Here is a 948-nt window from a genome sequence, read left to right on the forward strand (position 1 = left end):
TCTTAACTTGTTTGGTATATATATAATATATATAATTTTAATATATAATATGTATAATATATGTAAAATAATTAATAAATAATTAATAATATTATATTATATTTAAAATTTTATTTTAATTTATAGTATGTATGTGATGATGATTATATAAATTTTAAAATTTAATTTTATTTATTGGATTTTAATAATTATAGAGGCAGGTAAAAATGAGGTGGACACCTGCAAAAGCGGGTTAGAATTCAACTTTTTACTACCACAAATAGAAGTGGAGCGGGTTCTATATGGGTTATTTTAGTGGACGAGATCAGGAAGGACAAAAACCTGCCCTTATCCGTCCCATTGCCACCCTTAAGTAATGAATTGGTCAATAATAAATTCTTAAATAGAACTTAAACCTATATCAAATTAGTTCTTAGCCTACTAAGTTAAAAAAAAATTGTAAAAAACAAAAGAAAAGTTGAATGTTTCTGATCCAATCATTATAATTCTGTGATAACCGATAAATAACTTAGAAACTACGATAATTCATGTAAGGGTTATAATTTATATAAAAGAAAAGATAAATCTCTTATTCTTATTATAATTAAATAAATCAAAGATTTAAATAAAAATTATATGTCCAATAATAAGTTTGTAAAAAAGGTTTTGAGAAGGTCAAGATGATTTCTTCTCCGTAATATATTTCATAGAGTTATACTTCTCTTTTGTTCACCTGAGTATTACAGTGCGTTTTTGCAGGTACGGAGTTCTTTACTACTATAATACATTTTATTTGTTGAAAAAGAAACAAATTCAACTTCATCTAAGACTGAGTTATATTTCAAAGAATTTACTAACAGAAGTACATTTTTCAAAAACCGAGTTAAATATAAGTTTTTCAATGAAGATAAAATATTTTCAAACTTGAATGACTTTATTTATTTAAAATCATTAAAAAAGGTAATTGAG

Source organism: Arachis ipaensis, chromosome B07, assembly GCF_000816755.2.
Source record: "Arachis ipaensis cultivar K30076 chromosome B07, Araip1.1, whole genome shotgun sequence".
Lineage (NCBI taxonomy): Eukaryota > Viridiplantae > Streptophyta > Magnoliopsida > Fabales > Fabaceae > Arachis > Arachis ipaensis.